Source organism: Perna viridis, chromosome 1, assembly GCF_037379345.1.
Source record: "Perna viridis isolate PV_CMFRI_1.1 ecotype Kerala chromosome 1, ASM3737934v1, whole genome shotgun sequence".
In the NCBI taxonomy this organism is placed as follows: Eukaryota; Metazoa; Mollusca; class Bivalvia; order Mytilida; family Mytilidae; genus Perna; species Perna viridis.
Genome location: NC_142445.1, coordinates 72,506,738 through 72,521,066, shown reverse-complemented (window position 1 = coordinate 72,521,066; position 14,329 = coordinate 72,506,738).

Sequence of the window (14,329 nt, the reverse complement as noted above, 5' to 3'; positions counted from 1 at the left end):
ATTAGTTTGCAATTACACTCAAAAACTCTGTTTCAAGAAAATAATTTCCTAGATGTACATACAATTTAAAAAAATAGACACTTTTGATTGGTTTGAAATTTCCCGCCCATTTCACTTGGTTAAAATTTCCTGTTATCAATTATAGAATAGAACATATAATTTTCCAAATCACAGGGCCCATAAAAAAGCATATAAATCAAGTACAATGATTGGTGTAATTAAGTCATCAAAAACACATTACAGAGTACTATTCATGTATCATAAAAGATGAAAAGATCAAGATTTTGACTGATAAGTTAAAAAGAAAATGCTTAGTACATTAAATGCTTCTTGATACATTTTGCTGAAACTAAATTTCCCTTTAGCATGGGAATTTCATTATTTCACACCAAGAAGAAGTCCAAAAAAACATTTGGTTTTAAGACTAGCCCTTAAAAATTATTTGAAGAATGTTAGAATATTATCATTCATAATTATGCTGAACAAGCGCCAGAAACATATTAACTGATTTTAAAAGAGATATTAATTTATATAAAAGACATAAATTATATATGGACTACATTCTGTGTATTTTTTCAGAGACCGTAGTCAAGTTTCTGACAAGAAAAAAAAGATAAAAAATCCAAAGAGTTGAAATTGAAAAACCATTAGTCTACCTTTTTTGAAAAAAAGTTGAGACTTTACCTTGTGGTATTGAATGTCTACTGGTCTTGTTTCCCTTTGAGTCAATCATAGACTACCTCACAACTAGACCTTGAATTAAAAAAAAAAGACAGAACCAGTTTGGAATAACGACTTACAAAAATTACAGGTCTCAAGCCATCAAGGTCTTTGCTTGAATAAACATGTATCTACATCGAATGCATATCAATGTTTTATATGTAAACATGCACTTTTTGACCTCAAAGTTGATTTTTACTAAATCAGATTATCTGAGAAGTGGATGCACAATGGTAATGTGTAATAAAGATTTTTTTAAAGACCTCTTTTATGCATAAATGTTCTCCATTTGGACAAAAAAATGCTTCAAAAAGATGAGCGCAGCTAGATATGCCCGCAAAGAAAGTTGAACTCTGAACATATCATTGATATACATGTATAATTGTAGCTTGATACGGCTAGACAAAAAGGCGTATAAAACTACTGGTTGGGTTATAAATTTTATGTGTTATATTCTAATAATAGCATATACTGCAGAAAAAAAATGGCTCAGTTCTTCATATAGGTCTTTATAGGAAAGCAGAGGACGTTTACCCTAATGGTGTACATTGTACTTGCTCCCAGTTTTTAGTTGAGTCGAGTTCCTCATTTACTTTTTGTTGCTTTGTATTTATTATTTTGGTTTTATTTTATGTTCTTTATTGTGTGTGTTTGTTTTTCATGTTTGGTTTATGTCTTCGGATTACAATCTTTTTATTTCCTCTAGAATCTAGATTATTTAGATTACTCTTTCAACATGCTAAAATTTGTAGGAATAAATACCTCTATAATAAGAGGTGCTTATCTCCCAAAAATTAGATTACAAGTATCTCTATTTGCACCAAGTGGCCACTAATGTTATATCTTGAAAATACTATACAAATGTAAATACATGTACATGTACACTACCATCAACATAAATTTTATTTTCTTCCCTCTTCACAAGAAAAGTGGAGTCTGTCACCATTTTTTTCCACTGTGTCTCCACTAAATTTAAAATGAGAAAAAATTACTTCATTCCAATACTCTTCTTTATTTTTCCTGTATATACATGTAACTCAAAAGATTTTAAATTTTAACAGTTACTAAACATATTTTGCCATGTAAACAAAAACACTAAATTACAAGCATATTTAAAAACGGCGACCCACTGGTTTGGTTGGGACACCGTGACTCCACTCACAAAGTCTCCACTTTGAAGATTGGAGAATGTAAAATTTAAAAAAAGAGTTCAATATAATGCCCTAATACAACCATATTTAGTATCATAAATTCCACTGAACAGTTAGGATGGAGATACAGCAAGAACATGTATATCCAAACAAATTGTTTTTAATGGATATAAAAGACATCCAATACAATCAAGTTTTAGTATGTTAGGCACATACATTTTACACTTACATATATTGTACATTTGTACGTATAAACTTGAATGTATTTTGTACGTACATGAATATGGCTCTCATTTTATGGATAACATCTAAAAGTACTTCATCTATGGCATCTAAAAGTTCTCATCCAACATATTTGTCAACATTTCATGTACATGTGTGAACAGTAAAACTGCATGTGTTACATAAATGTACAAGTACAGGTAGGCTTCCACGATCTTGACATTCTACACTGACTTATTGTGGTGCACTGAATGAAAAAACAAAAATGTGAAAAAGGCAGTACTATGTAAATTTGATATGAAACTGTACATTGACAAAACATACATTGTATTAAAATTGTAATCACATTTATCCTGGACTTATCCTGGATTGGCCCTGGTTCCACTTTATTGGATTAGGCAGTGCTAATCGTAGTTTTGGAAATCTCATGACTGTGCTTTAAAATGAGACTAGTTAAAAAAAATGACCAGAGAGCTGAAAAAAGAGGTCACAAGTTTCTCTGCCCCTCGTCAGAGCAGAATTAACTATAGTGCTTTATTTTAGCTTGGATTCTAAATTAGAATAATGGCTCTCACTACCATTTCTATGTCGACCCTTTGTATTGATTACTTCCGGTTTAAGGCCAAATAGAGGCAAGAAATTGGAAAAACAAATCCTCTTTTTTCACTCGAGTGACCCTTCAGGGGACTCCTGACCTCCCACTTGCGACTGTAACAAACCTTATTTGGCCTTCACAGTGTACAAGCTGTGGAATGAATGTGCTTTGGTTCCTGTTTTGCCCCTGTTGAACCCCAAATGTAACTAAAAATGACAATTTTCGAGTGACAGACCCATTTTCCCGCATTTTTCCTCCCCTATGAAACCTATGGGAAAATTTGTAACTTCGGGGGGTCCACTCTGGCTTTCCATACTTACTTATGTTACCTGTTATTAACAGTTATTGAAACAAAAATGTGCTCATGAAGTACACTGTACTACATTTTTGTAAAGTTTAGGTTTTATTTAAGATAAATTCGAATTATTTTAGAGAAAGAAGTGTGTATTTTTCTTAATTAAGACAGCTGATAGAGATATTTTAAGAATAACATTTCAGAACACTAAAATATAATATATACTTATTGTATTAACTTTTTATAATGTAGAGCAGAAATTATAATGTTACAGAAATACTGTTTGCAAAATTTCGATCAACCAGTACTGACTAGGTGGCTTAAAAACCAGTAAAAACCTGGGACAATAACCACCCAACCTCTATTTTTGCCTGATTTTGCACACAATTATATGCACATGTAAGAATATTTCTCATCAAGAGGAAGTTTCTGTACTTCCATATGATGTGGCTAAAATACATGTATATTTTCATGCATTTACATATTGTAACATATTGCAATTATCAAAGGCATTGTTATCATCTTTTCCTTGATTTCTTTTCAGTGGTAATCCCTTTCAAAGTTTCACTAGATGTAGCGAGAAGAAAGCAAAAGCAAAATGGACTATTTTTGTGCTGAGACACTATTTAGGCATGAAACAAAGTGCTGGTACACGTCAACATCTCTTAATAAAAAATACAAATATGAAGTCTAATTTCGTAGCACTTATTTGTTGGAAAAACATAAGAGTTAATTGTATTTTGATATAATACATATTGGTGAAACAATCATGCAGAAAAAACATAAAAGAGATGCACATACATTAGTGAAGACAGACAGGTATAAAACACTCTGCTTAAGCGCAATAATGATTCATCACAAAAAGTGGTACTCATGGGGTATGGGTTCACTAGTAACCTTTTTGTTTTGGAAAGTAAAAAGATGGATATATATTCAAAGCACATTTGTTATAAAGAAAGACATAATATTTTCTGTATTCACTACATCTCTTTATCCTTGACTTTCCATCTTGACTGGAATATTAAATTGCTAAAATATATAAGGTACAAACAAAGTTTTTTTTTAATTTAAAGATCTTTAAACTGTATAGTAGTTTTGATAACAAGAGTTTGTATCCTTGTTTGAATTGAAAAAATCCTGGAGAAAGGTAATTAATTATTGTAAAAAAGTGTATAGTTTGACATTTTCAACTCGGGGCCTAATCTAGAAAACAATGACAAGGACAAGCTTTAGTAAATTGTTTGAAAACTAACAATATTGACAGATTTGTTCATTTAATTTATTAAAAATCACTGTCAAAGAAGGAGAAGTTTTTTGCTCTTGCTAATTTCTCCTTTAGATTAGGTCCTTGGACAATCTAGCTCCCCTAGTCCACAGGATTCATTTCTACTTCATGCATATCCAACCCGAAATTTCAAAATGTAGATTTTTTTCTACTTGGAAAATCCATCTAATATTGATAGTCAGCGATTCATAGTGGAGATCATATTTTTGAGGAAATGCTGGTTTAGGTGTAAAGTGTCAAAAAAAATTGAGGACATAAACGTACACAGCCAGAAATACCAAAAACAATAATAGAAAAGAAGATCCATAAGTACATTAATAAACAGGCAGTATTGATATGAATTTCATTACTTTAAAATGACAAATATAATTTTTGATTGTCTCATTTAATTATTAGAAGCGATTTGATTGGCTATTACAATTTCATTGAAGGTGATAGCTCGTGTCACGTACTTTCATTCATAAATTAAGCTCGAGAGTGCAATATGATATGAGATTGCACAGAAACTCAGGGCCTAATCTAGACAAAAATGACAAGGAGAAGCGTTAGTAAATTCTGATTGAAAACTAAATATATTGACAAATGTATTCATTTAATCTATTACAATTCATGTTCTGCTTTTAGATACAAACAAATTTGTTCCTTGGTGACAAGTTCAGAAACAAAATAAGTATCATGAAATTTTGTAATTTAATGGGCTGTAAACATCTTCCTCAACTCAAAAACTCGTGTATTGGTATCAGTAACAAAAAATAGATTCTACGTTAATTGAAATTTTAGTGCATCTCCTAACAATAACTTGATATGTTTTACTTGATGTACATGTACATGTGTTTTATCATAAATATCATTGTACTTAATGCATATTTGTTGTTATTTACATGTAACTCTGTACAACATAATATGTCTAAAAACTCTAAGTAGAAGAGCACTTTATTCTGTAATACAATTAACAATCTTTGTCTCCTATAGAGAAACAATGTCTCTTCTTAAGTTCTATTATGTACCTGTCTTCTCCCTACAGAGAAATAATTTCCCGTCTATTAGGTGCTTGTCTTCTCAATATAGAGAAATAATGTCCCGTCTAGTAAGTGCTTTCCCTATAGAGAAAATTATTTCCCGTCTATAATGCGCCTGTCTTCTTCATTGTGTAATACATGTACAATTAACATTCTTTGTCTCCTATAGAGAAATAATGTCCCTTCTTAAGTTCTATCACGTGCCTATCTTCTCCCTATAAAAAAAATAATCTCCCGTCTGGTATGTGCTTTTCTTCTCCCTATAATAGAGAAATATTGTCCCGCCTAGTATGTGCTTGTCTTCTCCCTATAGAGAAATTATTTCCCGTCTAGTATGTGCCTGTCTTTTCCCTATAGAGATATAATGTCCCATGTGCCTGTCTTCTCCCTATAGAGAAATAATGTCCGGTCTTTTACGTGATTGTCTTCTCCTTATAGAGAAATAATATCCCGTCTATAATGTTCTTGTCTTTTCCCTATAGAGAAATAGTGTCCCGTCTATCATGTTCCTGTTTTCTTTATTGTGTAATTCAATTAACATTCTTTGTCTCCTATAGAGAAATAATGTCTCTTCTTAAGTTCTATCATGTGCCTGTCTTCTCCCTATGGAGAAATTATTTCCCATCTACTATGTGCCTGTCTTCTCCCTATGGAGAAATAATTTCCCATCTACTATGTGCCTGTCTTCTCCCTATTGAGAAATAATGTCCGTCTATCATGTGCCTGTCTTCTCCCTATGGAGAAATAATTTCCCGTCTATTATGTGCCTGTCTTCTCCCTCCCTATAGAGAAATAATTGAATCAAATATAGTCATTGGCACAATCAAAAGACACAATGAAAATAAATCAAACCTAAGCCAGAGACATGTAATGTCTGTTCACGCTCTTCAAAAATTAGTAGGATATTTCTCCATATTTTTTTACTGTTTATGAAAATGTGAACAAAATACATTCGGCGAAGTTAATTTGTTATTAATTTTACCTCATTATATAATGATGGGAAGGTGTATGGTTATGTCTTAACAAAGATGCGGCTATTTCAGCTTCTAAAGATGCGGCAACTAAGTTGATAAAAAGTCAACCCGGAACCGAGCCCGGAATTACTTGCCTTCTAGGCTAAAAACCTCTAATTCCACTTCCCATAGGCTTCTATGCTAATTTCACAATATTCAATGGCTTCTCTGGACTTTACCTTAACTTTAACCTGCAGATGACTATATATCAGCATGATTCTACATATGTCAGCTCACAATCCTCAGAATGGCATGTGGGGTTAGCAGACTTGCAGTGCAGTACTGGTCACCGGAAGTGAAGGGTCTATAATTAGCATGGGAAATCCCAGTGTTTTCACAAGATAGGGGTATATTTAAAAATCATTATGGAGATTAGGCTTCACATCACAAGAAGCAAAATGCACCTATAAAATGTACAGAAATGTTTTTCCTTTCAGAAACTGTTTAAATTTTTAAAATAAGATGAGAACTTTTTTCACAGCACTATGAGGAACAGGGGTAATTTCTGCGTAGGACTATTTTTGCGTACGTTCCAAATGCTCATTGGTTGAATTGGTGGTCTGTAACCTAAAGAGTCACTTTTTGTCTTAGAAAAAATAAATAACTATACAGGTATCTTCCTACACACATACTGAATGCATTTGCAAAGTTTCAGTGAAATGTGACAAGCACTTTTTTAAATATTTGATTTTTAAATATAGGGTAACCAAGTTGTGCGAGCAAAAAAGTGAAAATATTCTACCATACTGAAATGCATTAAATATTTGCAAAGAACTTTTTCTGACTTTTCAAATAAAAAATATCAATCACAACTTGTTTTTTAACAATATTAATGAAGAAATAGTTTTAAAAGTAATCATTTTCTGAGAAATTGGTCTATTTCTAAAAATTTATTTCTGACATGCCTCCCCCTTTTTCTTGATCACATGTCAAAAATCCTAAATCTTTAAATTTTCACAAAAGGTGATATATTTGGCTTTAAATTTGTAAATACAGTGTTTTCACATTAAAACATGACCAGTAAAGGGCACCTAAAGCAAAAAAAGTGCTCAATAATGGATTTTCCATGTTGCCATAGGGGAATGCTTATATGGCCTTAACCGCAGTAATGAAAGTGAGTTTTTCCTCATTTCTAACCTAATTTTTGCTCAAATCTACACAAAACTTGATTTCAAGTGCTTATTACTACCATATTTAGGTAAATATAGCCCTCAAAGTTTAATATTTGATATTTTTACTAAAATTTCTACACTTTTTACAAGATAGGACATAAAAATCAGCCAAAAAGACCAATTTTCCATAATTTGGACCTATAACTTAAAAAAATGCATATTTTGAAGGATTTTTGTAGTGTATTCCTCTCATGGCAAAGTTAACAAGATCTTCAAGTAGTTTAAAGCTATTTCAAGAAACTTTTCATTTTGCCATGGCTTCAGCTTAAGGCTAAAAACCACTAATTCCACTTCCCATAGGCTTCTATGCTAATTTCACAATATTCAATGGCTTCTCTGGACTTTACCTTAACTTTAACCTGCAGATGACTATATATCAGCATGATTCTACATATGTCAGCTCACAATCCTCAGAATGGCATGTGGGGTTAGCAGACTTGCAGTGCAGTACTGGTCACCGGAAGTGAAGGGTCTATAATTAGCATGGGAAATCCCAGTGTTTTCACAAGATAGGGGTATATTTAAAAATCATTATGGAGATTAGGCTTCACATCACAAGAAGCAAAATGCACCTATAAAATGTACAGAAATGTTTTTCCTTTCAGAAACTGTTTAAATTTTTAAAATAAGATGAGAACTTTTTTCACAGCACTATGAGGAACAGGGGTAATTTCTGCGTAGGACTATTTTTGCGTACGTTCCAAATGCTCATTGGTTGAATTGGTGGTCTGTAACCTAAAGAGTCACTTTTTGTCTTAGAAAAAATAAATAACTATACAGGTATCTTCCTACACACATACTGAATGCATTTGCAAAGTTTCAGTGAAATGTGACAAGCACTTTTTTAAATATTTGATTTTTAAATATAGGGTAACCAAGTTGTGCGAGCAAAAAAGTGAAAATATTCTACCATACTGAAATGCATTAAATATTTGCAAAGAACTTTTTCTGACTTTTCAAATAAAAAATATCAATCACAACTTGTTTTTTAACAATATTAATGAAGAAATAGTTTTAAAAGTAATCATTTTCTGAGAAATTGGTCTATTTCTAAAAATTTATTTCTGACATGCCTCCCCCTTTTTCTTGATCACATGTCAAAAATCCTAAATCTTTAAATTTTCACAAAAGGTGATATATTTGGCTTTAAATTTGTAAATACAGTGTTTTCACATTAAAACATGACCAGTAAAGGGCACCTAAAGCAAAAAAAGTGCTCAATAATGGATTTTCCATGTTGCCATAGGGGAATGCTTATATGGCCTTAACCGCAGTAATGAAAGTGAGTTTTTCCTCATTTCTAACCTAATTTTTGCTCAAATCTACACAAAACTTGATTTCAAGTGCTTATTACTACCATATTTAGGTAAATATAGCCCTCAAAGTTTAATATTTGATATTTTTACTAAAATTTCTACACTTTTTACAAGATAGGACATAAAAATCAGCCAAAAAGACCAATTTTCCATAATTTGGACCTATAACTTAAAAAAATGCATATTTTGAAGGATTTTTGTAGTGTATTCCTCTCATGGCAAAGTTAACAAGATCTTCAAGTAGTTTAAAGCTATTTCAAGAAACTTTTCATTTTGCCATGGCTTCAGCTTAAGGCTAAAAACCACTAATTCCACTTCCCATAGGCTTCTATGCTAATTTCACAATATTCAATGGCTTCTCTGGACTTTACCTTAACTTTAACCTGCAGATGACTATATATCAGCATGATTCTACATATGTCAGCTCACAATCCTCAGAATGGCATGTGGGGTTAGCAGACTTGCAGTGCAGTACTGGTCACCGGAAGTGAAGGGTCTATAATTAGCATGGGAAATCCCAGTGTTTTCACAAGATAGGGGTATATTTAAAAATCATTATGGAGATTAGGCTTCACATCACAAGAAGCAAAATGCACCTATAAAATGTACAGAAATGTTTTTCCTTTCAGAAACTGTTTAAATTTTTAAAATAAGATGAGAACTTTTTTCACAGCACTATGAGGAACAGGGGTAATTTCTGCGTAGGACTATTTTTGCGTACGTTCCAAATGCTCATTGGTTGAATTGGTGGTCTGTAACCTAAAGTTCTACTACTCCTGTAATCTCTTTTTTATCAAAGACAATTATAGTGATATCCTCGCCTTTCTATTTTTAATTAGTCTGATATATCACCTATAACATTTCCAGTAATCATCAACAATACCCCCCAGACAATACATCATACTTATACTCAATCCATTATACAACTAAAGTAAAATGATTCCCACTACGTCATGAAAACACACTTTGGCACTATTAAAAGGTGGTAATCTTAAGTATTCATATGTCAAAGATCTTCAAATCATAAAATCAAAGGTCTTCATCTGGAGTATTCATAGAAGTAAAAAGTGTCAATCTGGGGTATGCGTAGTATAATAGTTGTTCATCTGTAGTATTCAGAGATAAAAATTGTTAAGCAGGAGTTTCGTAGAAGTCAAAGGTGTCCATCTGTAGTATTCTAATGTGTTCATCTAGAGTATTTAACCTGTCAGATGTGTTTATCTGGAGTATCTAACAAATTAAAATGTATTCATGTACAGTATTCAACAAGTTAAATGTGTTCATTTTGAGCATACAGCAAGTCAAATGTGTTCATTTTGAGTATACAGCAAGTCAAATGTGTTCATTTTGAGTATACAACTATTGAAAGTTGTTTATCTGGAGTTTTCATATTGTATAACGTGTTCATTTAGAGTATTCTTGAATAAAAGATGTTTGTCTTGAGCATTCATATGGTCAAAGGTGTTCTTCTGAAGCATTCATAAAGTAAAAGCAAAAAACATCACAGATAAAATGGGATCCCATCCCAAGTAAATGCCCTACAGGCAATAAATCTTTGTATCCGAACTTTTAATCCAAATCCTCCACGTGATTTACATTTAGAGTACATGTATTAATGTGTTACCCATGAATTGGACTTAAATTGAACTATAAGAAAAGTTAATTTCCATTTATGTTGTAGTTCTTTGTTTAGCCAAGACATTATGACAAATTATACTGAGAACTAGAGCAGCCCTACTGCTAGTTTTCTGAGTCACAATTGAGAAACTATACAATGTCCAGTTAAATGTCATTTATTACAATGATGAAAACAAAACAAAGTTATAAAACAGAAAAAATATTACAAACAGGGAAACTTAAATTTTAAAACATTATAACTAAGCTTCCTGATACAATTACTAAATTATGATACAGAAAAGTGTGGCACTTAAAAACGGCCACATAAAAATAAAAGATATTGTACATTAAAAAGGGGGAAGTTTGGGGTGGAGGAGGGTCAATTCAATGCTGAGGAAAATTTGGCGTAACCTTTTCCCAATAATGATAATCAATTAATGACATCTGACAGATGATTGGTCAACTAATTATTGATAATTTATAATTTTAGTCATTTTCCAAGTTTTCTTCTTGAAAATATTTCTTAAGCACAAAATACTTTTCCATTATCTAAAGATAAATACTAAATTCCCCAAAGGACTTATTTTCATGCACGTGACAATTTTCATAATTATCTAAAAATAGAACTCAGCATCCCTCCCCAGTGAACGAAATGCGGATAATTTAGCTTGTCCGGTATCAGCTATTTATAATTATCTTGAACACTTTGGTCATAAATGTAGACCATTATTTCAATTCAAATCAGGGACACCAGTACCTCGATCATTCTTCTTTGAAACCAGCATTGTCGTAAATCGGGTTAGATACCTATAAATACAAGGCTCATAGCTTTAGAATAGGAGCTGCAACGTCGGCTGCAGCTAGTGGGGTTACCCTCTCTGTTATACAAAAAATATGGGAAAACGGAAATCTAATGCAATCATGAAATATAATTTCTGATTTTTTTCCCCCGAATACACAATGACCCACATCCACGGGTTTGACTATGCGCGGGGACTGTGTAAACGGTTTGATGCTTTAAGGTGCACTTTACAGTTACATTAAGGCGCACTTTTTCGCACACCAAGTTACCCCCGTCAAATTTGGTAAAACTTAAAATTAAAAGTTGAAATTTGGTGGATATATTGTTTAAATGTAGTTACGCATTTATACATAGAGAGATGTAATATATATAATGGTAAACAGGTGTAATTTAAATGAAGAATGGTATCCGGAAAGTTTCAGTCCCCTGCCGTATTAGGTTCTCTCCTCAGCATCAGATGGCTGATTTTCAAAATATCTTATTTCGCACGAAAGTTTGGAACTAAAATTGTGAGAGAATGAATCGAAAAGGGTCTTATTATTTTTACCCTTTTTCCCCTACCCTATGCATACTTCCATCCTATGGTAGTGTCTAAGTGCCTGATATTTTATAAAACATAGTAATTGGCTGTTAGTTTTGGAAAGTCACCCCTGATTTGTACTAAAACTCAGTAATATTTTTTTTCAGTATGTTACCATGGCTACTGGATTTATAACAATAATCACTAAATTACTTATAAATGACTTGAACCTCCACACACCAAATATTTCAAAAAATATGCACTTTTTATAACAAAACACTAGAAATTTCTGTGCGGACTGCCTCAAAACAGCTTTATTTCAACAAAATGAGACCAAATTTTCAGAAATGACCTAATTGTATTGTACTATCTTACAACGTCCGTTAGAGACTCTAAACGATTGCTAAGGACGTCAAGAAATACCTCAGTCCGTCATGTATTACACATATGAGTACAAACTGGGTCTATTAGTATGTTAGCACGAAAACGAAAATTAAACCAAGTATAGGAACACTCAGCTGATGGTCAGCGTCACTCATATCATGCAAATGATTGGCTAACACTGTGTTACGAAAGATTTTTTTTTTTGTGGATTTTAGTGGTTTATATCAACAAAGACAGCCGAATTATCTCCTTGAAGCAACGTTGTTCTAGCTTTATAATGCACGAAATGGAGAATGTGACGGATATACGGAAAGTGCTATCATTTTCAACTTTATTGTTATAGGGTTATTTAATCAACTGTAGGTTTGGTCAATAACGGCAATGATCACGTAATTGCGTTTTGGGTCGGTATTGTCTGTCAAAACATTAAAACATTGGTTACATGTATATTTTAATTTGGGTTAACATTGCCTGCAAAAATAGTTACAAAGTATGTGCGTTAACCTCTTTATGTCATTTGTTATTCATACTTTTTAAACTTGTTGTTTTCCTACTTTTTATCAGAGGTAGACGTAGAAAATAATAGCAGTGATAAGACCTATACTGCTACCACTCTTTCCAAAGAAGAGATTGTGGAAAACCATAAATCTGTGCTATCCTCTTTTGGTCTCTCTACCAAGGACGATGATTGTGATTTACCGTCTATGTACTGGATTCCTAAACTTCACAAGAATCCATACAAACAACGTTTCATAGCTGGATCTGCAAAATGTACCACCAAACCTCTTTCAAAACTTTTAACTTCTATACTCACAACTGTCAAAGAGGGTTTGCAGTCCTACCACAACACTTACTCCCCGGTTACTCCCGGAGTGGTATTAATTCAATGTGGATCCTGAAAAATTCAAAAGATCTTTTGGAGACAATCAGTTCAAGACTATTATCTGAATATAATAGCATTAAAACCTATGATTTTTCAACACTGTATACTTCTATTCCCCATATTCAGTTAAAATCCCGACTTAAAAACATTATACATCGTTGTTTTTCCAAAAAGGATGGTACACCTAGATACAAATATGTAGTTCTTGGTAGAGATTCCTCATACTTTGTAAGAAATAATTCCAAATCATTTTCCAAATATACAGAGGAAGATGTTTACAAAATGCTGGAATTTTTAATCGACAACATATTTGTCCAGTGTGGTGGACGTGTTTTTCAACAAACGGTCGGCATTCCAATGGGAACAAATTGTGCTCCTTTACTAGCTGACCTATTCCTTCACTTTTATGAGGCTGACTTTATAGCTGATCTGATCAGAAAGAAAGAATATTGTTTGGCTAGATCCTTCAATCTCAGTTTCGGCTATATAGATGACGTGTTATCTTTAAACAATCCTAATTTCGGGAATTTGATACATCGCATCTACCCAAAAGAACTTGAAATAAAAGATACTACAGACACTGTGAAGTCAGCCTCATATCTTGACCTACACTTAGAAATCGATGATAAAGAAAAACTATTGACCATCACTACAGAAGTTTTATGGTCGTCATCATGAACTCGTGGATCGTTATTGTGTATCCATCAGCACCATGAAAACTGATTTATTCAACGGGTCATAGTTTTCCTTTCCTCGTTTGTCTACCCCGGACTTGACTTTTTATGAGCAACTCGGCGGGCGGGTGTTTCTAGAAAAGCAGAGAACGCTTACCCTACCGGTGCACCTGGTCCATGCTCCCAGTTTTTAGTGGAGTCCGAGTTGCTCATTTACTTTTGTTACTTTGTATTTATGATTTTAGTTACTTTATGTTCTTTGTTGTGTATGTCTGTTTTCCATGTCTGGTCTTTGTCCCTGGATTACATTCTTTTGATTACCGCTATAACCTTGATTCCCTTGATTACTCTTTTAAATGTGTTGCCCGGTACACACAGTTCTTGGATGGGGGATCCACTTTTACCATGAATCATTCATTTGTAGAAGTGGATTTGTGGAAAAATGTTTCTCCCCATCTTTGCTAATCTGTCATTTATTCATTTGATATGTTTTATCTCTGTTGTAATTTGATATTACTTAATTGATATTTTTATATGCAGAATTAACTCTGCATTATCAGTGAATACTTGATACATGTTATTCCCATTCTCAACAATAAATTACCATACATGTAGTTTCCCTTCCTTAAATACCAATATAATCAGACAACATAAATTATTT